This window comes from Bombus affinis, chromosome 10 (genome assembly GCF_024516045.1).
Source record: "Bombus affinis isolate iyBomAffi1 chromosome 10, iyBomAffi1.2, whole genome shotgun sequence".
Classification (NCBI taxonomy): Eukaryota; Metazoa; Arthropoda; class Insecta; order Hymenoptera; family Apidae; genus Bombus; species Bombus affinis.
Genome location: NC_066353.1, coordinates 10,997,383 through 11,025,279, shown reverse-complemented (window position 1 = coordinate 11,025,279; position 27,897 = coordinate 10,997,383). Strand labels below are relative to the sequence as shown.

At 42.0% G+C, this 27,897-nt stretch overlaps 1 protein-coding gene and 1 non-coding gene across 7 annotated transcripts in view; both read right to left on the bottom strand.

Annotated features, from left to right (window-relative positions):
- LOC126921230 (ankyrin repeat domain-containing protein 50-like) overlaps positions 1 to 27,897 on the bottom strand; it is a 222,538-nt gene that overhangs the window by 110,055 nt on the left and 84,586 nt on the right. The window lies entirely within an intron of this gene.
- Trnag-ucc (transfer RNA glycine (anticodon UCC)) lies at positions 13,013 to 13,084 on the bottom strand. The gene has a single exon. It is a non-coding gene; the product is annotated as a tRNA-Gly (tRNA).

The following is a 27,897-nucleotide window of genomic DNA, read 5'->3' as shown; positions in this document are numbered from 1 at the left end:
ATCATATCACTTTTATTTGTTCATCTTCCATCAACTAATTTCCAACTCGACTAACACAGTTAGCTGAGAACTACCTTAACCTCAATTTCCAAAGGACGAAAAACTCTTCTCGACAACCGGTGATCAATCATCCACCTGGTATTTTCCTTTAACGCGTCCAACGTACAATTACGCAGAAAGCTTAGCTCCCTAGTAATAAACCATACTTAGTATTACCTAAGCTCAGCAATCTTTCGGATCTCGACGATAAGCCAGATTTACGAGTGTCACGCCATCGTATCGAAAGATGGCGTCTTTTGGTCTGGCTCGCTCCACCATCTTCTTTGTTCTGCTAGCAGCCGAGGAATAAATTCCCGAGCCCAACCGGCGGCTAACAGTCGTCGTCGTCGTCGTCGTCGGTGTAGATCGGGGAAAAGGAGTGTGTTTCGCATCGTTTCGCCGGGAAATGGAGAGGAAGCGGGCGAGATGTCGTTTTCGCGTGCGGCTAAGAAAAATACAGGATAGGAAGATAACGGTGGGACGCAGTGTTGCCAACGTCCTGGGATCAGGGGATTTCCCTCACGGTAAATTAAGACCTCCAGCCGACGGTGTACGATCGAACCATTGAACAAACATCTCGACGAGCCGACTCTGCTTTCTCTGTTTCTCTGTATTCTTCTTCGGTATATGCGTACTCGTCGACCCTTGGGTCTGATTTCGTTCTTTATGCGACGATATCGGCGGTCTCCTTTGTCGTAGGGTGGATAAGTTTATTTTCCAAATTCACTGGCGTTTCCGTGTTATATGATACGGCGGTTTCGCGAAGGTATTTCAACAGTTGTCGTAAGAAATTTTTATACGTACAGGGTGTCTCGTTCTAATCGATCCACGCAGATATCTTGTAGCTCAAGTATACGTTATTGGAAAGAGCGCGTGGAACGAAACTTGTGTCGCGTAAAGTTGAAGGTTGGGTGATAAAATAAAATAGCTGGGTCGTGGCACAACTATCAATTTTGCCTTTATTAAACTTTATTATGAATTCAGCAATCACAATGGAATACACACTGAATTAACACACATAAATCACAACTCACGCCAACAACTTTATGTAAAACCCAGTTACACTGATACGCTAAGTACGCGATCGGTCTAAGGGTAGAAACTGGGTAAAAGGTGTTGATTATTCTGAAGATAGAGACTGACTGCGTTTTACTGACGATGTTGTGGCGAAGGAAAGCTAGGGGTGGGTGTCTGAGGCCACGAGATGAGCTGATTCGTTAAGGACAGTTTTGTTTAGGAAAGCGAGAACGATAGGCATTGCTTTTGATTGGAGTACAAGAACCCTGGTGGACTAGGAAGAGTCTCAGCCGCCCTTGAGAGAAAGTTGCTGACGGAAAATATCGAACGTGAGAAAACTAACTGTCCGTATCTTCCGTAGTAAACAAATGTAAAGAACACTGGAAGATGCTTGGTTTTGGTCTGAAGGACCTTAACTATGAAAATGACAAGATTTATTGGTGAGTCCTTAAGACTATTGAGGATACGCAGTAAGGATACGTAGGCATCTGGATGCCCTCGGTGTGTGGCCTAGTCTCTGTCGTGGATTGAGATTTGGTTTAATGTTACACTTGCTTCGTTTCGTGGACCACGTGTTGCGACGATCGCGTAACTATAAAACGCAGAAAGTCGGACGAATCACGCAACAGATTTAAAATTCCCGGGCAACTGGAGAAAGTACTCGATTGGAATAGCAAGCTAAGAGAACCTTCTGAAACTTATCTAATCGATGGGCACGTGGGACGACATCTAGATATAAGCAAAACCGTGGCTAACGATCGCGTCGTTAACTGGACGTGCAACATAACGGAAGAAGAGCAAGAAGAAAACTAAATTTAGTTTTATCCTAATAAGCGGTAAAAAGCGATAAAGTTGCAAATAGAACCAAGAATTCTTCAAAAAACGATTCTTCTTTGGTTTATTATCGATTGATATTTTATTTGTATATTTATTTTACGTTCCTCTTTACGTTTGTAACTGAGATCGCGTAAAATTTTCCGAAGCCACGAAATACGGTCGCCAATGGAGAAAGTTTAGGAAACGGCGATCTACGGCTAACCTAATAACCAAATAAAATTGCGGTGCATTTCCATAAAAGCTTCGGAAGGGTCGTTGGGCTATTATTTTTAGATATCCATTATTAAAAGTAAATTGTGTCGAGAGCTTTTCATCGCGTTACGGTCGATACATTTTCATCGTTCGCCACGGAAACGCGAATCGTTCCTTCCTTATCTTTTCCTCGTTTTTCTTTCCCCTTTTGCCCCTAATTGAATTCCAGGTTAAGTTAATTACCATCTAGGGTAACGCGAAATTCGAGGCCGCGAACGCTCTCGAATAAATATCATCGTTCCCGAGAGATCTCGACAGTTGCTCCACGTTCGACTTCCTAATGCGAGTCCTCGTTTCTTTTTTTTTTTTTTGTATCCAACCGACCCGCGAACTCGTTTTTATCCGGGCCGAGCGGAAGATCTCGTTTTCTAGAGAAATTTCTTTCCACGCATGCCGCATTAGACCGCGAAGAAAAGAAAACCATGTTGAAAACTGAATGAAAAGAAGCTTCTACACCGACCATTTAATCGTTTCATTCGGATCTTAGAAATGGGATTTCGGACGAGGAGAAGTTTAGCAAATGTGATCATTTTTAACAATCTAAGTTTTAGCGGAGTAAATTTGTTCCTTGTATCGTGCAACTTGATAAAGATCACACACAGGGAAAATTGTTCTTTTATCTTGTTCATCGTTTTATTTAAAATCAGGTTTCGCTTACGTGGCTATCTCGCGTTCGGAAATATGTCAAAGAATATGTTCTCTACACTGGAGAAAAATTCCTGCTGCAGATATTACGTATTACGATTTAAGAGAAATTCATCGAAGAAGAAATTCGTTAAACGAAATTTCACGGAGTATTTGAGTATCCGTCTTACAATCTCCTTGGACGTTCGTGAAAATTTCGACAGGAAATACCAGCCACAAAATTAATCGAATCTGTCGATGAATCTTCGATGGACGATACAGGGAAAACATCTTATCAGAATCCGATAAATTTAACGTTTCGCCAAGTTCCGAAAATATTTGGGTAAACAGGACAAAATATTTCCATAGATCTTCTGCTCGGTAAACGCTTGTTAAAACTTTGAAAAAAACAATTAGAAAAATCGAGAATTATCTAATTATCGATCGCCTTTTAATTTCCCCAACATCGTCGTAAATCAACGACTTTTCAACTACCTAAAAATAACGCGATACGAGATAATAAAACGAAATTCCGCCGATAATAATCTGATAAGATGACGATTCTTTCTTTCGTAGATCGTAGACGTATCAGACGTAAGGTGCGAGCCGGGAAAGCCGGAAATATACAGAGAAGGAGTCGTGGCGCGCGTGTTATTCGTTGCGTGGCGAACCGGAAACACGAAACTGACACGGAAAAGTTATCGGTGGCCGGGAACGATGGCCCTTTTTCCTCCTCGTTCAAGTGTCAGCTGTCCCTCGTGAGCGAGAAATTACAGATTTTTCGAGAGCTGCCTTTCTCGCCTTCTTTCATGGGACGCGTTGCACGGACAGGTGTATGGAAGACGACGGAAAGCTTTCAGGAAAGGGAACAAAGAACACCTCGTAACCGTGTCAGCTTATTTATGTTGCTATGGTGTCGGCAGATGGAACTGTTCGTGATACGGATACGTTTTTCAAAGTTGTCGTGAAACGTTGCGGTACGTTGCAGACGGTAGAAAGACGTAGTAACGTCACAGGAAGATCAATCTTTCGCGTATTATGCTCGTAAATATATGTTATTATTTTATTTATTTAATTTTCTAGTCCTCCGCCTTCGAGTTTGCACCAACTATCGTTTCTTCGTTCTTGAAATCTTCTTAAAGTTTAGAATTTAGCTTCACTCGCAACGATCCGCAAAATATGAAACTTATTATTATTATTAACTTATTATTATTTTATTTATTTATTTTTCCTAGTCCTCCGCTTTCGAGTTTGCACCAATTATTGTTTCTTCATTCTTGAAATCTTCTTAAAGTTTAGAATTTAGCTTCACTCGCAACGATCCGCAAAATATGAAACTAATTATTATTATTAACTTATGGCTATTATTTTATTTATTTATTTTTCTTAATCTTCCGCTTTCGAATTTGCACCAACTATCGTTTCTTGGTTCTTGAAATCTTCTTAAAGTCTAGAATTTAGCTCCACTCGCAACAATCCGCAAAATATGAAACTTATTATTATTTTATTTATTTATTTTTCCTAGTCTTCCGCTTTCGAGTTTGCACCAATTATTGTTTCTTCATTTTTGAAATCTTCTTAAAGTTTAGAATTTAGCTCCACTCGCAACGATGCGTAAAATATGAAACTTATTATTATTATTAACTTATTATTATTTTATTTATTTATTTTTCCTAGTCCTCCGCTTTCGAGTTTGCACCAACTATCGTTTCTTCGTTCTTGAAATTTTCTTAAAGTTTAGAATTCAGCTTCACTCGCAACGATGGGTAAAATATGAAACTTGAAACAATTAAAAGTATTCTTCGATCGAGTGAAATAATTTGGTGACAAGTTTACACGTACAATCAATGAATTTTCGTGGATCGACTGTACGTTGTAGGTACACGATCGATGATATCTGTTCGAGATATCTGTCCAATATCTCTGGAATATCTAAAGATATTTCCACAGAGAGAACATGTTTATTTTATATAAAATTCATCGAACAACGTTTCATTATCGATAAATTCTATTAGTCAAGATGTTGGAAATATTTTCAGGATATGTCGTGGTCTTCGAACGTACGAACAGCTTAACAGTTTAAGTATCATAGAAAACTTATTCCTACGTATAAAATAAAAAAACGGAAAATTACATGAAAATCGTGAACATTCTATTTCTCTTTGATCTGTATAGGAAAAATATAAATTTCGCGCAGATCCGATGGAAACGGAGCAACGACAGGGCAGTCGTATCGATTACGATACGCGTGTAATTCGATTATCAGACACGAAGGAGGGATCATTGAATCCATAAACGTTACAGATAAACGTCATCAATCAGAGACATAGTTCGAGCGTGAAACATTAATCTTCCGTCAATGTTATTGATGCGAATCGTCCGTCTACCAAGTTATAGGAGAATCGTGCAGTTGTTGTCGATAATTATCGATAATTGTTACTCGGTGATTAATAATAAACCAACCTTGGAACATTTATCTCTTCTTCGGAGTATTTGTCTTAACGATAAATATTATCTTAACGCAATACTAATCGATACAGATACGTAGTATACTCGTTTATTCGATAAAAGAGCATCGCATGAAATTAATCTTACAACCGCGAAAACAACAAATCGCTTGAATAAATCAATCGAACAAAGCTTCCTATTTATACGAACGTCACGACGATTAAGAAACAATCGCAGTTTTGGCAGACATCAATCTGCGTGGGGAACGGCAGAATCCTTTCAACGAAAGTCTGGTTATTTGGCAGAGAAAAACGCGGCTCGATGGAATTAAGATTTCACTTTCAACGAGATGCGAAAACGCGACTGTGCACGACGTTGCTCGTAAAACCGACGAATACGAGCAGCTGACGACACGTTCTGCTCGTCGTTGCATAAATGGCCACGGAGACGCTTTCTAAAAGGTACACAACCGCCATTATTTAAACGCATCCGAGCGAATTGCATAATAATCGAGGCCTGGATAAATTCGTTTGTCCAGCGAGACGCGCCTTTGCCTCGTTGAGAATGCGCCCAAAGGATTACGCAACGTCTCAAGGTGAGCCGTTTTATAAACCTGGTGGCGGCAAAATTGCCAGAATTTATGAAACAAAAGGAAAGCAAAAGGTTGACGAGTCTTTAATTAATATTTCCCGTTTCTTTACGATCGTCTCGCTTGCCGGCGACGTTCGCCGACTCGCAACCGCTTAATTGCAACTCAAAAAAGCGACGATACGACCGTTCGCCACAGACGTCGATTTAATATGCGCTGATTCGCGTCGCATTTTCAACGGGGGCGAACGAAAATCTTTCTTCGTGTTTTGCAACGGGATGTAGGTTTCTTTAAACGCCGATTTTATGCTGCCGATCAATTTCGTTGCAAAATTCGTTCAACGATGTTGCGGATCCATTAAGTGCCATCTTCAGATAGAATTTCATACGCTTTTGGCTAATTGCAAGCTTGTGGTCTGCACTTTTCTTATTATCTGTGATTTAGTCGAGGTCGAAAGTTGGACATGTCTTTTCGTAAGTATCTGAAGACATTATAAGTGCCATTTTTACATTGTATTTTATTAGCTCTGGCTAATTGTAACCTTGTGGTCTGCACTTTTCTTATTATTTGTGATTTAGTCGAGGTCGAAAGCTGGACATGTCTTTTCGTAAGTATCTGAAGACATTATAAGTGCCATTTTTACATTGTATTTCATTAGCTCTGGCTAATTGCAAGCTTGTGGTCTGCACTTTTCTTATTATTTGTGATTTAGTCGAAGTCGAATGCCAGACAGGTGTTTTTGTACATATTTGAAGATATTATTATTATTATCGTGACTGATACCAAATATTGTAGCTCCGTTGAAAATAACAAATATGCTGAAAATTGTGCGTTGGAGAGCGTCGTGCCATCGAAAAAGTTGAAAAAGGCGCGCGTAACTTAATATTCGTAATAAAATAAACGTTCTAAAACTTCTCGCTAAATGCGAGCGTTGTGCTATTCTGGCGGAAAAAGTCGATGTTTACGAACGAACACCAAGTGGCAAAGTTGCGATAAAAATAAAAGATATGCCGAAAGATTTTAACGGAAGTGTATTATTCTACGCAAAAGCGTCGAGAAAAATCCGTCGTTCCGCGGTGTCGATCGGGAGGCCCGCCTCTGCTATTAATCGCATTAAACAGCCTCTGTCGCTAAAATCGCCGGGCCAGCGGCGTGGCCGTTTAGTCGATTCACGCTTTCCTGTCCCGGTATCAATTAATTCACCCTCGTGCGCGGATATATCCAGGTTGGATCGATTCGATTTCGAGGCAAGGAAACAGCTGTCGCAACGAGACGGAACGAGATTCGTTCCGCGTTCGACGTTCGACGCCGCGCGCGACACAGTCGGCTGGGGGTCGTTCAACCGCGCTGTCGAACCAGCGAAAAAAAAACGGAAAAAAGCGGGGAAAAAGAAGGGAGAACGAAAGAAAAAAGAATGACAGGACAAAGAGAGAGAGAGAGAGAGGGAGAAGGAAAGGAGAAAAATAGGAAAAAATCGAGGTGACGCGAAAGAGGTGGGGGAGAAGAGGGTGGAAAAAGAGGAAGCAGAGAGGGAGAAAGAGGGAGAGGAAAAAATCGAAGGGGAATTCAATCGATATCGGATTACAGATTGAGCTCGACGGGCCCGAAAGTTAGGGGCGTGTGGCGGCCAATCCTTTCCTGGCTCTGCCAATCCGCTTAACTTCGCAGATTCAACTGCGAAACTTATCGGATCGCTGGAGCAACGGCCGATACGAAATCGGCCCATATATCTGTGGTATCGATAATGTATTCGCCGGTGAGATGCGCGATTCCGATCGTCCGTGTCGTCTCTTTCTCCATTCGCAGACTCATTTTTCCATCGATCGATGCCACGAGGATACAGCAGGTGCTTCTTCGGAGATTGTCCTTTTTTTATTGGCTATCATTTTTCGAGGTTTCAAGTTTCGACGGCGGAGGTTGTTCACGAGGAAAGTTCACGATGGAAATTGGAAATTTGGCTCGTCTCGGTCATCGATGATTCGTCCGAGATCAATTCCATGTAATAGAAATTTCGCGTAATTCTATGGAGTCTCTCGCGGTTTCGCGCAAACACGGTAGCCGCGAGAGGTTGGTCAGCAGTTGGAATGCTGAATGTTGAAATGTTGAAATATTGAAATGTAATGTTGAAATGTTGAAATAAGATGTTGAAACGTTGAAAAGAAATGTTGAAATGTTGAAATGAAATAAAACGGATATTTTCCGCCTGAACGATAAATATGGGGAAAAGAGAAAGAGGAAAGAAGCGCGAATACGTAGTTCGACGTGAACTTTTTCCCCATACATCAGATCCTCTCGTCGTTCCATGTAAAACAATATTGCTATAACATGATCGAAAAGTGATCAATTTGAAAGATATTTCAATATCGTAGAATATCGTACGAGAAACGAGGAAAGACTCGCTGTACTCTTACATTCGTGTTTTCTTCGTCTTAAGTACGACGAATTCTAGGAAATTCTGTGCCAAAATGTCCTTTAAACTAATCGGTCTTCGTTGTCCTAATACCTTTTTTAATACCCCGAGCAAACCTAAAAGACCATGTTGTTGCATCGAATATCAAACTCTACCGGACGTCTATCAAACGTCAACGTTCCATCTGCAGCAACCTAATGTAGATATTTATACAACTATCAATCCTATTCAATTGCTCTAACTGCTCCGGTTGATCATCTCCATTAGCTCTTTAACCTGATCATTTGCCATCTCGATCGAAGACTTCAACGTTCCTGCGTCCATTGAATCACGAGATTTTTAATTACCAGCCGCGAGACCGTTTCCCTGAAACGCGTAAATCGAATACGAAAGGCGACGATTTCCGTCCACGTGGCAAACATCGTTCTTTTTCGCCATGGACAAGTTCATTACGCGTTGCAACGCCACTAACAGGATTTTCGTCATCCCCTGTAACGAGCTCTCTCTCTCTCTCTCTCTCTGTCTCTCCCTCTTTCGCCCTCTCCGGAGGCGTAATTCAAAAGTTGATTCGAGCAGCGTCAATTTATTGCCTGTGAGGGCAGTCGTTGAGACGTTTTCCCTCGTGGGAACCGGCGTCCTCCTGGCCGAACAACTGTCCAAGCAGATAAAGTCGCTGGCAAATTGCATTAACGCGTTCATCGCCACGCGAATTTTATTCAGGTGACGTGCAAAGGTTTCCGGCCGGATACATTTTTCACTTTATATTTCAAACGCGGTATTTCACAGAATTTCAACTAATACCATTACGATTTCTACGTAACTGTGTGTTGTATACCGTACAATTTTCTCTTGTTATATACGCGATATTATTTAGAATTCTTTTAGATATCGCCTTTCCAATAAAAAGTTAGAAATTCATTCGCTCTGCGATACATCGAAATACAGTGCGAAGTACAGAACTTGCAGAATTTTAGTCGTTTCAAAGTATTTAGCAACGTCATCGATGACCGTCAACGCGGCAGTCTACGCGTTAAACAGAGACAGCGCACGCTCGACGGACCAAAGGCGGAGCGGAGGAAAAAGGAATTTCGCAAGGAAATACGAGTTCGAGGACGTCGTCTCGTTAAATAAAAGAGGATCCTTATGGTTGGTCTTCGCGAACGCTGCCTGCGTCCCTCGGCAATGTCTTTCGCCACGTTCCGGACCTTCCATTCATTTTCTCCTTTTTTCTTCTTCGTCATTTTATGTCGATCGTAATTAAACAGCATTAAACGTCGCCTTATTGCTCGAGTATGTTCGACATTTGCTCGACGCTGATCGTATTTTGCGAAGAATTTGCAATAGTCGAAACTGGCCCCGTTGGCGATCAACGAGAGCAGCGCGAGCTCCTTTTTCTTTAAATAAAACAGAGTTTCTACAACGGAGAATTCCGTTTGAATCTCTTTCTCAATTTTCTTCTATTCATATACGACGTACGCGTAACGAATTAATATCCGAAATATTTCCCCGCATTTCCTACGACTTTCTCTCGCGTTTCGGATTTCGGATGACACTGCAACGTTTTCGTGTTTCTGCGACGTTTCGAAAGCGACTAGAGAGCGCAGCGCCGACCCGAATAAGCGACAATCTGTCGATGTCGAATCCGAAGAACGCGCCGCGTACGGAAGAACTTTCCAGTCCAAGTTAACCAGTTAGCTGTTTCGACCTCTTTGAAGGCTTTGAAAACGCGTGGCAAAAAGTACGCGATGACGAGTATACTCGTCGAACACACAGAGCTGTTATAATATTAGAACTCAGTTGCAACGAAAAGACTGTTTCATTCTTTAATTTTACTAAATGGCAGGGCTCGTTGCACGGAAAATATTTTCCATGGATGAACGCGTAGAGCCCATACGGTAGATTCGACCGTATAATTCTTAAAATATTCTAATTCGTCTTGGCATTGTCTGTAAATAATGATCGATCCATTTATTGGCTTGGCGACTATGTGATTGCGGATTTTGTCATTAGGTGGCATTGACAAAAATCACTCAGTTGCCAACCGAATGAATTAAATTAAATTTAGTTGCCATCGAGAAACCATTAGGTCGGCGGATGCTTTAACTTTTACTCTGGAAAATCTGACGTATGAAATACGAGGAAACACGTAGTTACTAATTTCGTACTTTGTGTATTTGTTTTCGGGATATCGGTATAGGTATGCCAATACGAGATATATACAGGATGTCTCGGTTAGATGAGATCACCCTGGAACATCTGCCTTATTTACGATTGTATGAAAAAGCTTCTCGGGATGAAGTTAAAAAAAAAAGGAACGCTTTTCTCCAGTTGGTTCTTCTTTTTTTTAAGATTTCGAGATCATCGGTATTTTTCCAAATAGAATTCTCAGACCTTTTTACACCGGTGCACGTGACTTCTCGTTTTCTATGCGAAAGCGTTAAGGTACTCTTGTCGGAAAATATATAATTTAAAAGATATTTCGATTTTAATCTCATCGAACGTAGCGCAGGAAAGTCAACGAGAACATAATCACAATTATGTCACTTTGCGTGCATCCTTCCTTGTATTTCGTACGTCGAGTTTTACAAAATTAATGTCGAAATATCCTTCAAATTGAACATTTTCAGACACCAGAATACTTCATGTCTTTGTACAGAGAATGAAAAGAAAACGCGTCAATTGATGAATAGAAAAATATAGAAGTCCACAAAAAGATTCCTTAAACTTTGAAATCTCCTAAAAAGATAAACCGGAGAAAAAATTCTTCCCACTGTTACAATTACAGCTACATCCTTCGAGTAGTTCAACTTTGTCCCGACAAGCTTTTTCCTGCAATCGCAAAGAAAGCAGATACGTAAGAGACGTGGTTCAGCTGAAACACTTTGATTTTGTATCGGATTTTGAGCGAAACGGTGAGGGAGTGTCGCGATGTCTCTTAGCTAAACGTTTAATCGACACATCCTCGTGCAGGTGTCAGGTAAAATAAATGAAAGAAATCTCGAGAGTCTTTGAAAGTCACGGCTGGAGTTCGGAACTAAACTGCTATTCATTAGTGTAATCAAAGTGTTAGTAAATAAATTCTCTCTTCTTTTATTTTCATCTTCGATTTCTTTCTTTTATTTCACGTGACACAGGAAGCAACAACAAAGAAAGAAAAAAGGAACAAACGTCGCAAGTTGAACGCGTATTCGACGTATCCCGTTTTCTCCAAACGCGTCGATCTTTTTGGATCAGACGCGACGATCAGAGGCTGGTTGTAATTGGAAAAGGTCGGTGCAACCCTTTGCATCCGAGATGCGAATCTGCACGGCCGCCTTCTTGCACCTGGCAACGTAGAAACGATAAGAGCGTTAAAGCGTCACCAACTTTTGTCCGAGAGATCCGGCTAATCCAAACGTTTCTCGTGAAAACGTCATTTTCATTAGCCAAGCAAGAGGTTACGCGACGCTCCCGCCATCGACTGTCGCGGAATAGAAGAACAAAGCGGTTCCCAAGTAATGGAAAGTGGCTGCGAGACTTTCTTTTGTTGAATTTCACGCTTTAGAATCATGTCAAATATTCTCTTCTCTCCGTTCTTTCCGCGTTTATTCAACGCTACGCCTACTCTACCAGCTGTTTCTTCCCACTTTCCTTCGTACAAAATGCAATTTCATTTTCCGCTTTCCTTCGGCGATCTTTGCCACGAGTTAGTTAAATTCAGATTTTTTTCTCCAATAGTACTCGAGCGAAAAGAAACGTCTCGCCGATTGGCGAATTTCGCAGCGATTATCGTAGTATCGTGGACAAATGGCCTGAGAAATATCGGGCGAACCATAAACAACGTTGCGAAAATTATATGACAACCCGACATATATTTCCAACAACTTCGTACAGGAGATAGGCTGTTACGTAAGGTATAGGAAAAGTAGGTGAATGATCGACGGGTGAACACCCGGTAAAGTGACGTTGAGACTGTTCTCAGATTGGAGAATCGCTTAGTTATAGCACATTACTGTTGTTACGTCGGGCGACACTATACCTAGATCAGGTCACACACACCGCGGGCAAAATAGCAACCAGATGTCCGCGCATCCTTCCTGCGTACCATTAATAGTCTTAAGAACATACCATAAATCTCAGGAATTTTCTAGCTAAGGTCCTTCAGACCGAACAAACGTCTCTTTACTCAATCTTTTCTAAAGCCTATTGTTTACTACGGGAAAGTTAATTTTTCTCACGTATGATACTTTACACTAGTAACGAGGGCGGCTAAGATCCTTCCTAGTCCACCGACCTTCTTTCATCCGATCAGAAGCAATGTCTAACTCTGCCTTTACTTTCCTAACTAACATTGCCATCAACAAATCCGATGGTCCCGAGGTGGTATATGTTGTCCGTGATAATTGTAGTTGCCGGCTGTAGATGTCGCTGCTGGGGTACTGCTATTATTCTTCTATTTTTGATGCGTGGAAGAAAAATCGGAGTACCGGGAATCGAACCCGGGTCCCGAACGTTCGTAACCTAAGGCGCTAACCACTGCTTTCTTTTTGTTTATTTTTACCAGTTTTTGTGTATTATATATTTGTATTTTCCATTATAAACGATGAATTCCGGTTGTGAGGTGGTTCGGACAAAAGTACCGATACGCGAAGGTACGACATAGCCATGCAATATTACATTTTTTTTTTTTTTTTTAATTACATTTGTAACTTAAATTTAAGCTGTAAGGCGGTGTTTATGTACGATATTGTTTTTTTTTCTTTCCATTTCTGTCCTGAAAACCTGGTCGCAAAAACAGGACAAAAAAAAAATAAACCTGCGATGGCCGGGAATCGAACCCGGATCAACTGCTTGGAAGGCAACTATGCTGACCATTACACCACCATCGCAGTTAAGGCAGTAACCACTGCGCCACCGTGTTCATTGGTAGTTAGTGTAGAGTGAAGGTATTTCTCGTCGAGTGCCGCCACAGTCTCTTGCGTTAGACTCACCCATAACCAGCTTTTCTTCGACACGGCATCGTCACTTTGACTTTACTTATTCTTCATCGTTAGGATAGTCAACACGTGATTACCGGGTTTCTAGACTTAAACACTTAGAATACTGAATACTCGCGGTCTACGTGGTCCGTACGGACAGTGCATGGCCAGCTGACGACCGCTGTGGACTTTTTTTTACTTTTTTGCTAGATTCAACTCCGTTGATTGACTATTCAAAGTGCAAATCGTAATAAGTTATAGTAATATAGTAACATTGAAATTTACAATAAACTAGAATTTGGGTAATGAACTAGAAAACAATAAACTAGAAAACTAAATTTAGTAAATATAACACAAGTTAATAATTCAGTTGTGTGTGAAAAATTCCAAAACAATTATCGATACATAATCCGACATCGCATTTTCTGCGTTCCCTTATTTTTCACACAAACAACACATTTCCTTCTTGATAATCAGATGCGACTGTCCGCGAAACAGGTGGACAACTGTTATAACGAGGCATTATTGGCATTTGTTTACTGCCGTTACTAAGGAATGCATTTATATTTATCTCACGCAAACGTAACAGTATTACTTCTGCGTAGGTGTTCGGAAAAATTGACAAACGCATATATGCATCCTTAGTGTGCATCCATGCCGGGCACTTACAGAAAACGCATATATGTGTCCTTAGTCCACGCCGATGGCTTTCGCCAGACGCATATATGCGTCCATAGCACTCTAAGGGTTAAATCAATCACTTACTTAACTTGTACATACGCGCCAGTGTAATTATCTTCTTTAGAAAGTTGTTGGAATAAACGTTAATTTATACTTGTTGATTCAGTGTAAACTCAACTGAGCCACCCCTATTATCGTAACTGAAATCAGGGGATCGATCAGTTCGTGGCGTCGATTATCTAATCGTAACGGGAATTTCCGATTCCCGTTGACGTGCTTTCTCGCGATCGCGTTTCTCCGCGAATGGCCGAATAAACAACTGTATTTAGTTCACGTTAAACAACCATCGTTTCCTGTTTAATCCATTAAATTAAATAGATCTATCGATAAATACAAAAATCCTACAATACGTCAAAGGTTAACGACAGCTAAAAATCTGATTTTCGATATCGATGCAACGATACACGTGAACCGTTACACGCGAATCACGAGCGAATCGATCACACGTCCATTGCCAATCACGGCGATCTTTCGCAGGGGTTCGTGATTTCTCGCGATCGCTTCTGATCGCTACACAACGTAACTGTTCTTCGTTTTCCTTTTCCCATTTTATATCGACGACATCCAATGAATATTTAAAGGAACGTTGAATGAATATTTTGGAAGGAAGATTTCAAAATCGTTACTTTGCTCTTTAAAATACCGATGTGGGATAAAGGGAAGAAAATTGAATCACCTCGAGACTTCGATATCGAGGGAAGAAGAATGTCCGCTATACGAAGAGAACGTGGCGTAATTGTAAATTAACGCGCGGATATTTTTACGCCAACTATATGGAAGCGTTCGAGATAAATCGGTCGAGATAAAAGAAAGGTCGTGATCTACCTTCGTTCACGACCGTGATCGTGATTTAACCATCACCGTGATAAATCTAAATTGTACGATATGACGCGGTACAACGATATGGCAATCGATAGACAAAATGGAAATTAGGAAACAAAGCTAAGCGGCTCTACGGACCATCGCAATTTCTCTTCCAATCTCGCGATGCGAAATCGCAAAGGGCTGTAAACACGTACGATATTCGCGTCTGTATCGCTTTCGAACTTTCAACGTTAACGACGCGCGTTTCATACGCACGAACGTAATCCAAATAAACTTGCAAAATCAAGTATCGCGGAGAGCTAAAAGCGTGGCGGTTTATTCGCGGTTAAATAGCATTGGAATAGCACGTCGAGGAATCTGGTTGCTCTCGGTAACTCAATTGTTCGCTTTTAATTTCAACGCGCTGCTCACCGCCCACGCGCCGCTGCGAGTTACGACATCGGAGTCGTCGTAAATTCTTCGATCACGCGGCGCACGAAATGAATCGGACGATACGTGGAGACTATTCGGTCGGAAAATGCTCTCTCTGCTCTATGGGCAACGTCTCGATCTTTTCCACCTTTGCTCGATGCCGCCCTCAAGGTTTATAGGCACCTTGAGACAACCTCGAAGAGTTACGACGTTACTTCGATCTGCGTCTTAAGCGCATTTTGGTTTTTATTTTTTGATACAGGGTAAACGGATTTGAATTTTTAGATAAGAAAAGACTGGAGTTTCCAGGGAGTGTCAAATCGAAAACGAGCAAGCTAAATGGAATCTTTGGATGGAACGATGCTGCAAGTTGGAGTAGGGAATTTGCAGCTTGAATTTGTTCGATCCAGTCTGCAGCTGATTAAATGTTCATTGTTTCCTTTGGATTTTTCCCCCGGCTGTATTTCATACTTGCGCAATCAATTTCCAAGAATAATCGTTAGGTATATCGAAAGGTAGAAATAAAGAAGGGGAAAAGGTTTCCCTTAACTTAATTAACCAACGCTCAAATCTCGTAACCATCGACTAAAAGAAGGTAGAACTTATCCCTTCCATAGTCTCGTATTTAACCAAACAACCCTTACAAATGTGTATCACACGCTGAAAACACTAGAAAAGCAAGCAAAGGGAACAGCAAACGAAGGAACCTATAAAACGAAACAACAAAAACCTCAAAGTAAACCTGACCAGAGGACCACGCCAAAGAGGTGTCAGAACTCACTTCCCCATAAAAAAAGGGTGAAAAAGCGGAAAGGAAAAAAACCAAACATAGAGAACCGAAAGAACCACAGAGGGAACAGTACTTTAAAAATGATCACTGCGCGCTAAAAACATTAAAAAAGAACAAGCTAAAAGGATACCGAACCAGCGGACCTGTAAAACAACAGGAAACTCGAAGCAGAACTCACTGTCTCATACTGAAAAAGAAAAAAGAAAAAATGGAGGAGAGGAAAGTAAAAGACGATACATAAAGAACTGCAAAAATCACAGAGAGAACAGTGCTTTTTTGAAAGCAATAGAAGAAACCTTACCAGGTCAAACGGTTTCAAAATTTAATTTAAAATTGCACCTTCGTTCTTCATGTAAATTCCCATGTTATCTGATTAATCGATTTCTCAATTTTTGTTGATAGAAGAATTTGCGTAAAGTTGTACAAACGAAAGAAACAACAACGAACGTACAACTTTCAATTAAATTTTAAAACCGATCGTTCGTCCTGGTAAGGCCAGTGTTACACCAAAGAACCTATTAAAATGGAACAACGATGGCAAGTTGGAAGCGAACCAGGCCAACAGACTACGCGAAAGAGGCGTCGCAGACTCGTTATCCCATAAAAGAAAAAGAAAAGGGAATAAAAAAAAAAGAAGAAGAAGAAAGAAAAGGAATGAAAAGAAAGCAAATATAGACCTGCAGGTACCAACAAGGAGAATAGAAAACCGAAGCAGCAGAACGTGGTTCCCTTGCCTCGCCTTCTCTTCGTTTCGAGAGGGAAGTAGTTCTCGAACTGCCGATGGGGGTGACATTTAACCATCCACGCACCACGTGACCATCGTTCGGCGTACGTGCAACGTCTAACGGGTCTTTCAAAAGTTCTGTAGGGTGCGCGCACCCTGCATTATCAAGGGGTTGGTTCTTTCAGTTCACCTCCCGCTTCTTCCGAATCTTCTCAACCCTTCTCGTTTCGTTCCGTCCTCCCTTTCACCACCATCCCCTGGCCCCACCCTTCTATTTTTTCCCCCCTCTGCTTTCTCTCCTCCCCAGTATTCGTGCCTCGCCACGCTATTGCCGAGGCCTTCGCGTCGTTCTTGCCGTCGCTAAAAACTTTGATACCTTTTTAGCTGTGGATGGCCGGCTGGTATTGTTTCGTAGCCGGGGAAAGGGAACGAATCGCCGGTTAAAGAGGGTCGAGATAAGCCGAAGGGGGTGGAAAACGAGCGCCGCGACGGCGCACCGCCACCGATAAGAGCAATCCTGAGGGCGCGTTCACACCGAACTTAGGCTTAGTCACGGAAAGGTAACGCGACGGGGGACCGGTAAATTTCGTCGCTGCGATAGCGATCCGACCGCCGGATGGCAATAAGAATTCCGCCCGTTATCCGCCCGTCTATAGAGGGGATAGAGGATAGGGGGTGCGATGTGGTTAACAGGGGGTAAGTTACAAGCGGCCGTCTGCACATGGCTGGAATACCGAAGATCGGGGTGGAACGAACGCGAGAGAGCTTGGCGATTCGTGCGATTCTCGTACGTTCGGCTTTCGCAGCCCGGGCCCCACCATATTTTTCCAGTTTTATTGTCCTATAATTGTAAAGCAGATGATAGGCGATAGGCGAGCTAAGGATCGTAACGCGCGGTCCGAAAGATGTTCGAAGCAGAGAATTTCTAACAATTTCGTTCTTCCGTAATTTTCATGGTCACTTTGCGGCGGAATATGGTGATGCGGTGAGATTGGCTTTTGCGAACCAAGTCTAAGGGGAAACTTGTCCCCCAGGTTAAATGTACTTTGAATATTTCATTTGTTTCTCCATATGTGCGTTTCCCCGTCTTTAAATTTCTCACGAACACACGCACGTACGGTCTGGAAACAATATCGGTGTTCGTTATTTTAGTCGGGTATTTCTTCAGCGAATGCTTTCCACATTGAGTATGAAAGGAGTCCTGGAAATATTACTTTAAATTCATCGAAAGGATGATAGAAGGTGTAACAGGAAGGGAGGAAATTTTACTAGAAATTTTCCCCTTACTCGGATATTTTGCGTAACGTAAAACTTGATCTAATATCTCGTTTTTCTTTTAAGATAAAGGTAAAAATTAGACTATGGCCAGGGTAATTTCAATGAGACGACTCAGGGGGAGGCATGCACCGTAGGAGACAAAGAACCGACGATAGGAGAAACGATAGAACGAGCGAACGCCTACTCGATAAACATCGATACCTCGGAGGAGACAAATATGCTTCCCTATCTTCCCTCCGATCGTCGCGAATCGCAATTCTCGAGACGCCAGGGACTCTTAGATTATTCGCAAGCTCGGCCACCCCTGCTCGTGATAGAAATTCCCCGAAAAAAGTGTACGAATAGCAGTAGACAAAAGAATAAAAAATAAGTATACGACGAAGTATATTTAGCGCGATAAAAGATTTGGGGAAGAAGACGCGTAGATTTTCGGTAGAGGCGGAATAACAACGACAGAAGTGGACGGATACGAAGAATTATACGCTTCGATGATAAATCTCGAGATCTTTGGCAGAAGTTTTATGGGGACAATGGAGAGCAATTACTCGGTCGATCATCCTCGATAAGTTCAGAAACGTATAAATTGCGAGAGATCGATCGGAGGAATTCGGGGATGAAACTTTCCAACTGATGCGAATTTTCCCCGACGATATAAATTAGAACTTTCTTCGAGCTCTGATAACATCCAAAATTCCATTCCTTTCTTATAATCTCGATTCTACGGTTCTTCGACGTTTTACTATTCAAGCGGATTAAGCTTACGTAGTTAGACCATGTCCTCGCGCCACGAACGAATCTTCAGCGATAAACTTTTCTCTTTTCTTGCAAAATCCTCCAAACGTTCGGCTTAAAAAACTGATTACGCGATCTGGTACAGACTTTAATTCTCAGAATCTTTTCGGGTCTTTTCAAAGTTACTGAAGAGATTCAAAATTAAGCAGATTCCAAAATTAATTTGTCCATGAAATTTAATTAACAATAACCATATCGCGAATTAACAAAATTTCAGAACGAAATTGACGTTCTTCTATTTAAAAAAAATCTTTGGATCTTTTGAAAGTCACTGAAACAAAAAGAAAAGATTTCGGCGTAGTCACGAGCGATTCAAAATTAATTTGCCCATGAAATTTAATTAACAATAACCACGTCATGAATTAACAAAATTTTAGAACGAAATTGACGTTCTTCTATTTAAAAAAAAATCTTTGGATCTTTTGAAAGTCACTGAAACAAAAAGAAAAGATTTCGGCGTAGTCACGAGCGATTCAAAATTAATTTGCCCATGAAATTTAATTAACAATAACCACGTCATGAATTAACAAAATTTTAGAACGAAATTGACGTTCTTCTATTTAAAAAAAAATCTTTGGATCTTTTGAAAGTCACTGAAACAAAAAGAAAAGATTTCGGCGTAGTCACGAGCGATTCAAAATTAATTTGCCCATGAAATTTAATTAACAATAACCACGTCATGAATTAACAAAATTTTAGAACGAAATTGACGTTCTTCTATTTAAAAAAAAATCTTTGGATCTTTTGAAAGTCACTGAAACAAAAAGAAAAGATTTCGGCGTAGTCACGAGCGATTCAAAATTAATTTGCCCATGAAATTTAATTAACAATAACCACATCATGAATTAACAAAATTTCAGAACGAAATTAATGTTCTTCTATTAAAACAAAAATCTTCGGATCTTCTGAAAGTCACTGAAACAAAAACAAAAGATTTCGGCATATTCACGAACGAATCAAAATTAATTTGCCCATGAAATTTAATCAGCAGTAACAATCAGAAGTCGATATATTATATCACGAAATTATCGTTCTTCTATTAAAAAAAAAAATTCGTCTTGTTGTCTGGAACAAAAATTCGTATCGAAAAAAAAAGAAGAAAAAAGAGAAGAAAGAGAAAAAAAATTAGACGCTTCAACGAATTCCAAGCAACACCTCGTTATTCTTCTGCCTCGTTTACTCGCTCCAAGTGCACATAAGCAATTCCTCGCCTCTAAGTGATTCTGGTATCTCGTAGATCGGATTCTGCGAACGAAAAGGGGGCGGTGCTGATTCGAAACGAACGCCACTTTCGGTTATCTGCTCGAGGCTCTAGACACTCTAGACGCTGCTCGAATTACCGATATTATTAACGACCAGTCCTCCATGATAATGTCTCGGGGCTATTTCAACCCTGGCCTTGGCCAATTACATTCTTTTCTTCCTTACGACCGCGGCTTTAAGCCTTTCCATCACCGTTTCGCATCCAACCTATCCGGATATCTATATTTTACGACCATTTTTTCCCTCCGTTTGCTTATCGACGCGTCGTTCCATCGTATTCTATCAACGCGTCATTGCATCGACGATAAAAAAAAAAAATCTATTCGCTGTAATTTCACATAATAACGTGTCATAGGTAATAACCTTGAGGTGATAAGATTTATTTATAGTAATTACGTTTACCGCTTGCATTAAATTAGTAACGCGTTCTATGGGCTAGCTTAGGATTTCATTGAGGGTAAAAGATTTATTTATGGTAATTCCGCGCGCGTTACGCGGTAATATCGAATTAATAGCGCGTCGTAAATAATCTTAAGGCGAAAATTAACCTTCGCAGGATTTAATCAATTCTTTAACGAACGATCATATTTCTCCGACGACGAACGTAAATCGTGAAACTCCTATCTTAATAATCGGTAAACGCTAAAGAAAAGACCATAACTGGTGTAACGCGAAAAAGAAAATGGTACAAAACGAAACGTAGAAACCCTAGCATCATCGTAGACTGCGTAGAAAATTCCAACGTTCGTAATTTCTTTTCCAAAGATACCCAGAGCAGCGTGCAACCAGGCAAAGTGTCGATAAGAATTTTGCAATAAAATAAAATTTACGCGGTGTGATCGTTCGCGTATGGCGTATCCGAGCGTGCAGGGCACAAAGTGACGAGGACCGATTGAACGAGAAAGTAGAAAGACCAGTGGACGGGGGAAACAGGCTGAAACACAGAGACGGGGCCCAGAGAGGAACGCGCAAAGCAGCCAGCGAAGCAACGGAAAGGGAACCGTGCGCGTATCCGCGCGACAGATGGGAAAAGAGGAGGCAAGAAACACGGCAGAGGGAAGAGGAGACGAGCTACGAGACAGACGGATAAAGATGGTCGTTGAAACGGAGACAAAGAGGTGGGACAGAGAGAATCACGAGGAATAGGAATGAAACGAGCGGACAGAGAGGCCCGCGGCGTCAGATAGATGCCTAGATGGAGGTCCAAGAACACAGAGAAACTTGCAGCGAACAAAGTGGGTAGTCGCGCTGATAGAGAAAGATAGCGCGCGCGCGTATATCGCGAGACGCGAAACTTTCCCAACAAATGGCAGTTTTCGTGCGTCTTTTTGAAGCGCGACACGTTGAATTTAAGTTGGACGGGAAACGTCTCCCGCCTCTGGTTTATTAACCCCTGGCCGTTATATTTCATCGGTATATTTTTCGTGTCCTTCTTTCTTATTTTTCTCTCGCGTAAGGACTGGATTCTGCGGAGACGTAACGCGGACGTGTTATATCGGTCAGGACAATTTACAACTGTAGCCGAATTAAACCGGAAGACGAGCTGGAGCATTTTCCCCTTCGCATGGAGATACGAAAAGAATAATTCGAACAGGGGATCGCGGAACGATGAAGTCTTTCGAGCGAGGCAGAATTTATCGCAACGATAATTGGATCATAATAGATAGCGCGCTGTCCGATTCGACGATTACTGAAATTTATGTTCCCCCATTTATAACATATATCAGTTTAAGCAGATGGCGTCGACGAATGATCGTGCTAGGGGTGACAAAATGATCGATGCGATAATAAGAGAGCCGTGATATCATCGAATGTACCGTTTTTTCAAGTAATACGATCGCCATTGAATTTTATCTTGTTTGTTAGTAAAAAAAAAGTATACCTAATATCGTCAAACGAAAGAAACTCGATTTCCTCTTTTCTCTTCCAAAAGGAGGCAAGAAACCGGTATACTTTTGTATCTTCGCGATATAAATTACCAACATGGAAAGAAGACTGAAAAGGAAGCACCCAGCAGACCTCATAAAGGATATAACCTAGCAAACGCTGGGGGTAGTCACCCACATGATAATCAAACAGTTAAAAAATTCTTCCAAATGTCCAAATTGGACAAATTGAGAAGATAAGGAATTAAATAAATAAATAAATTACCAACGAGAAAGAAAAATACAAATTAACGATATTATCGGATCGAATGAACGCGAGTAGATGAGTAGAAGGTTGGAGAAGAAAAATCGATTCGACCACCACTTTTGCACCACCTGGTAGCCAAAGTGAGTAAGTAAATACGTGCCTCCTATAAGTCAGCGCAGAGACTCATATGGAAAAAGCACAAGGGCAACACACTCGTACACGCTCGTAGAAAGACAGAGAACATAGAAGAGTGGCGATATTGCGGGAGAAAGAGGAGAAGAAGAAAGAGATCGTAGATGATATCGAGGCAGGCAGCAGAAATACAAACACAGAGGTTGCATTGTAGTCGGTGGGCATTGTCTGCGGCCGTGCAGCGCGCAGACCCACGCGTCCCCTGCAGTCTCTTCTTAAAACAAAGCTTCTTTCTAGCAGGCCTGCCAACAGGGGAATGCACAATTACATACATGGCCGCCTACTACTCCACGCTCTATCTTAAGAAGCTTTAATTAACGGGGTCTCTCCGCGGTTGAAAGCGAGCACGCGTGACCGACCAAGGGCCTGACCCACCCCCACACCGTCGCCAATAACGAAAGCCGAGCTAAGCCACGTTGTGCTCAGAGTTCGAAGGCATTTTCCTCGATGCACAACTGCGTATGCAACCGTTTCCAGCGATAGCTATAAGCTGGCACGGTTTTAACGGAAAAGACGGTTCCACCGTGTATAGGGCGTGTACAGGGTGGTCCGTAACTGGTGGCACAATTTTGGCTCAACCGAACGTCGTCTTATCACGGAGATCGTTCGATTCGTCTTTTCGGCGACTACGATGCAGCATGAAAGAAAATATAGGCAGTGGCTAGTGGAAAATAGCTTAGAAAATATAAGATACCAGAAAGCAGATACGTCTGTTGGAATTAAGGCGGCAGAATATCGGTGAAAACAGCCCCACGTGCTACGTATCTGCATCGAAGCAAACGCTTCCAAACCTGGCACAGCAATAGCGTAGCGCAACTTAGCTCTGTGAAAGATCGCCAGGTTCTAGTCGATCCGCTTTATCCACGCCATTCCACCCCCCAATACGTCAGATTTCGTTACGCGGCCAACGCAACGAACGACTTCCGCGTCAACGGTTCCGCCTTTCGATCCTCTTTTCTCGCTCGGATCGAGAATCGGCTGCAATTATTCGACGCGCTGACGTTCAGCCACCCCCTTGGTCGGATTAACGCGAACCGCCGACACCCTCTCGTTCGTTACCCGCCTCTTTCCAACGATTCTTACGCTCCCGTTCCGTAATTATTCCAACGACGGGGTCTGATGCTTCTTTTTTCGCCTCTTTTTTTATTACGGTTCCGCGAGTGTTATTTGGTCTAGGGATTTTCGGACCGTGGGGTGGGTAAGAGCTCTTGGTGCTCTTGTGGCGTCTGCAAATTTTGTTAATTGCTTTGTTTCTCTTTCTTTTTTCTTTCTTTTTTTAAATGTTGTTCGGAACACGCGTTTTCCGCGGTCCGAGTAGTTTCGTTTCTTTCCAGTGGCAACGGAATTGCTTCTCCTTGCAACTTGGAGGCAATCGTTAGGGCAGTGAAAGATGGTTGGCATAATCTTCCGCTAACATCGTATGCAATTTCGAACGCGATAAATTACCAAGATGTTTCTGGAATTTGAATATTCTTCTTCGATTTAGAAGCTCGGAAACGGGAACCATCCTGATCAAATTTGTCCATCTTTTAAATAGCCTGGTAGCCGGAAACTGGACTCGACGCGGTACAGTCGACATTATAACAGACGATGTATGTCTTCGCCGATCTTCGAATGGAAATTTACCGCCGCTCTATAAAACGCTTTGCCTTGATATCCACAACCTTGCGATTTAATTAGATACTTAATTAGCTCCTCTAGTATAATAGTACAGGGCTGTACAATATGATAAATATCTCGTTTCAAAAAATTCAAACGTATCGGACCGATATTTTGTTTTCCTAAAAAAGAAAAAAGGAAAAGAAGGAAGAAAGAATAAACACGGTAAAAAGACGTAACTGTCGATACACCAGCTACAGCCTTTCTAATGCTCCGCTAATGCAGAATTAATTTTAAGTAACTGGGAACGCGGCAAGTCGCGAACACGTTACCAGGGACACGCTAAATACACTAAACTAGACTCGAACGGCGATTTAATCAACATACCTAATTCGGTATAACTACAATTTACTTACTAATGATCACACGGCTTTAAGCTGGGTTAAACGCCATGAAAACGTATCACCGCGTAATTCACCAGTCGCAGCGGCATCAAGCTTTGAACAAGCCACTGCTATTTTCGGTGCCGTGGTAGTATGATTTACGGAGCGCATCCTACGCTAGATCGTATCAAAGGGTCCAACTGTAGAGCGTGTAACTCGATAACAGTCGGCGAATCGCGATAACCTTATCACAGATACCGCTGTGCGGCGTAACTCTGTCGGTAACAGTGCGCGATCCGTATCGATTCACCTCGATCATGACGCCGCTACGTTTCACACGTACGTTACGCGTACGCGTTTAAGGCGCGTTTAGAGCAAACGAATAAGAACATTGGAACGCTCCGCAAACGAGCAAGTCGGCGGTGATCAGATCGAGCATCTAAAACGTTCACCTTCGCTCGGATTTTTGACGAGGATGTTTCAAGAGATTTTAATTTCAATTTAAATTAAATTTAGAGCGCACTTAGAGCGGTCGTCAAACAGCGGAACAACGCTCGTCCGTGGGATCCTCGGACGATCGATGTACAGGCTGTTAACACGAGAAAAGTGTATTATATAAACGTAAATAGAGTCGCAAACCTCTTGTGGCAGAGTTATTAGAAAAATACCAAAACTATAAATTATAGATGGCTAAATTCTAAATAAAAGTGCGAGGCGGAATAGGTCGTGATGGGTTCTGCTGGTGTATAGGATTTTTGTCTTCGTCCGGGTTGGGGGATTTTCTTTCAACCATCCGGACCGCTCCCTTCTCATCTAGGAATTATGAAAAATATGACTATGTGTGCCGGGATTCGAACCTGGGGTCTGGAACGTTCGTAATCAACTATGCTAACCACAGCGCTGCCGTCGTCCGGGGTAGAAACCGTTGGAAAGTCGAGTGCCGCTACAAATGGAGCGCCCTGTACGTACATCGTTAATATTCCATAACATATTTCATAATATTCCGGTATTATTTTACTGACGATGTGGTACTGGCGTTATATAATTCGGAGATGAAAGAACATCGGGGCCTTTCTTTTGGAATTTTTTGGGAAGATCCCCAATACTTTATTCTAGACTTTTCATTATAGCTCTACCTAAATAATAAAACTTAGAAATAGTTGTTTATGATTTAATGCGATTATGTGTGCCCGAGTTTTATGACAATAGGCTTGTGCTCGAAGTGACACAACGGGTCGCTAAACGTAGCCACGGTCACGGGATGGACGTTTTTACCTAACAGAGGTATGGGGTAATTGTACAGCTCTCCTTAAAAATATAGTTGACCCGAGGGGTACAAAGAGCTACGGAGAAGAGTACACAAGCGCAGTTCCGCTTGGACTGTGGAGTCAGTTGAGTTCTACTTGTACCATGGACAAGTAAGTCGAGTTACGCTTGAATCGTGCACCAGTAAGTTCAGTTCGACTTAGACTTTGGAAGAAAACGCATTTGCTATTCCGTCGACGGTGGATTCGTCATTGAACCTAAGATCATTGTCATTGGCATCTCGAGTATCTAATCGCCACGGTTACTTGTCAATTTCTGTAATAATCGTATTTGTACCAGTAAATATCTTCTCTATTGCGTAACAACAATGTCTAACCCAAATGAAGATTCGTTACACGCCCCTAACCCCAATGAGAACTCGGCCGAGAAACCCTTTACGCATTGATTGACGAAGAAACGAGGATTCGGTCGCTCGGTCTAAACGCACCTTTACACGTGTACAACCGGAGCATCTGTCACAAACAAGGTTCCTAGCGTGAATCATCCGGCCGTGTACGTGAGTGCATGGCGTGGATCGGTAAAAGGTATACCCGGAAACAGGTGTTGGCCAGTGACGTTGCATCTACCAAAGACTCAGCAGCACGACGGCGTCAGTTTCTCTCTCGTAGCGCTGTGATTTCGCGTTTGTTACGCCGTAAAAATATTTTATAGACGGATAGTTAAAAGTAAGCTAAATGTTCATATAAAGCGGATCTCCTAAATTACGATAAACAGTGCATATATATATATATACAGTAGACATAGAAACGCACGTATAATAAACTTCTGTCGTGCTGTGTCACCGTGTGAAATACGTTGCTATAGGAAATGCACACGGCTGTACATTTCATATTATTAACGACACGAAACGTTCGTAACCGTCGTCCGAAAAGATTTCGTTTTCGCGCAAACGAAAGGTGAATTACGTGTCGCGAATTACGGTGGATAAAAGCGACACGCCAACGAAACAGTACAATCGAAAAGCTGCCGCGTATTTACTTCCGCGATAAGCTTATTTCGTCTCATATACGCACGTACACGTGTCTCCGCGTGTTTTCCACGGGAAAATGGACACGTTAGATCGATTCGTGAAATACGACGAGCACTTTAGCGTTATTTCGCGATAGAAACGAAGGTCGGACGATTTGGTAGCTGCGTTTGCGAGCCGAAACAAAGAGGAAAAGAGGCCCGGGCCGGCAACCGTCGTTATGCAGAAGATTGTACATTATTAACGTGTGTCGTGCCGACTGACGGACGCGAGGGATTTTAACGAGTTCCGGCGATTGTTCCCGCTCGATAGAAGGAACGAAAACACGACGTAGCTCGAAAGGGCCTCCTGGTCCGATTGTTACCACACCCGAACATTTTTATCACCGTGTTTGTTCGCCTTGAGTTGTTTATCGTGGAGCCGCGACATGTTTCGTACGAACTAAACTAAATACCTTGTTTCTGTGGACTGCCAGATGGAAGGTTGAAGCTTGCAATTGCATATGGTTAGCCGTCATCGCACGGATTACGATATTTCCAAGTTGGAATATCGACTTCCAAGTAGAAATTGATGGGAGAGATGAAAATACATTAGGTACGGAACGTGGTGTACCTTCTGTTTGTTACAAGATACGAGGAACGGTCTCAATCGGTTCGTAAGCGTATGATACAAGAGCTGACATTTAAATCGCCTAGCCGTACGTTTTATCGCACATGAGACATTGAAATATCGTTAGCAAGAGATAACTGTACTTTGTCAGGTGATAGGAATTTTACAACGAGGAGTATCGCGCTTCTTCGATCGTCCGTATCGTCTATTGGAAATCATCGATCAACGTAAATTAATTACGCGAATGAAACGCATACGCGGTAGTATATTTATCTTAATATCCATATTCGCGTTAAATAATCGATAATTATACCTTCGTGTAAACGTCTAATAACGTCCGCAGACTACAAATCCAGCGATATATTCTGTCACTTGAAAACTCGAAACACTCGTACGTAGTATACCTGCATCCGATCGATCGATCATAAAACGTATGAAGCGTATCGGCCACGTTGAATACCTCGTCGACAATTATACTTGCTTTTTAACAACTGCCAACATCCAGCTCGCGAATCACGCAGCGATTCGTTTTATCGCTCAATGTCAATTACGAGCGCAATAAAAATCATATTTCTTCGTTCGTCGCTATCGCAACCTTATTCGGGGCCAGCCTTAACGATCGAGATCCACTGCAGACATCGTACTACCTTTTTCGCGTGGTCTACATAATCTTTAATCGTTGCATCGCAT